General features: G+C 32.9%; 1 long non-coding RNA gene across 1 annotated transcript in view; it reads right to left on the bottom strand.

Moving 5' to 3' along the window:
- Positions 1-213: 213 nt before the first annotated feature.
- Positions 214-982, bottom strand: part of LOC128250929 (uncharacterized) — a 59,886-nt gene continuing 59,117 nt past the window's right edge. Inside the window, exon 3 of the long non-coding RNA XR_008266867.1 lies at positions 214-327. This is a non-coding gene — a long non-coding RNA (uncharacterized LOC128250929). The remainder of the gene's footprint in view (positions 328-982) is intronic.

Below are 982 nucleotides of genomic sequence, written 5' to 3'. Positions count from 1 at the left end.
TATATATATATATATATATGTATATATGTTTGTATGTATGCATGCATGTATGCTGAAATATTACGCTTATGAATTTGTGTTGCAAAATTCCTGATGTGAAACCGCGTGTTGAAACAGATATTGTTGGATTTCAGGTTGGTCATAGTTTTTTTTTCTTTTTGCCAAATAAACACAAACACAATATATTCATTCTTCATTCGTTTATTGCTGTTCTTATTCTACCTCATGGCCATTGCCTAGAAATCTTTCGTCACACATCTGTGACCTCTTCAGCTACACTTTCCTTCCACGTGAGTGCTCCTGCTCCGCTTAGTCCATTCTCTTCTTCTATGATAGTTAAGAAAAGTTTTATGTGCTGATTTAATTAAATCCATGATTCAAAAATAAATAATATAATTCAAAAATTAACATGAAAATAAGTTTATTTTAATTAATTATTTAGTCAAGTTATAATCAAAGCTTCCACGATATTTCCTTCCTAAACAAGAACGGTAAAATTTAAATTACCAAAAAAAAAAAAAAAAAATTATATAATAAATAGGTGTATACAATTTATTTAAAAAGTTAATTAGTGCATTGAAATCAAACTAAGCAAGTGATTCGAATAGTTTTCAAGATATGTAATTTTGTAATTTAAAGTATAAATTTAAGATAATTAGCGGTATTAATTTTTTGCTTTGAGCACATAACAAATTACTAATATCTATCAGTTTCAAGTTGTTGTTGTTGGCATTCCGTCGGTTACGACGACGAGGGTTCCAGTTGACACAATCAACGGAACAGCCTGCTCGTGAAATTAACGTGCAAGTGGCTGAGCACTCCACAGACACGTGTACCCTTAACGTAGTTCTCGGGGAGATTCAGCGTGAGACAGAATGTGACATGGCTGGCCCCTTTGAATTACAGGTACAACAGAAACAGGAAGAAAGAGTGAGAGAAAGTTGTGATGAAAGAGTACAGCAAGGTTCGCCACCATCTCCTG

The sequence above is a fragment of the Octopus bimaculoides genome, chromosome 26, assembly GCF_001194135.2.
Source record: "Octopus bimaculoides isolate UCB-OBI-ISO-001 chromosome 26, ASM119413v2, whole genome shotgun sequence".
NCBI lineage: Eukaryota > Metazoa > Mollusca > Cephalopoda > Octopoda > Octopodidae > Octopus > Octopus bimaculoides.
This window is presented reverse-complemented; position numbering and strand designations above follow the sequence as displayed.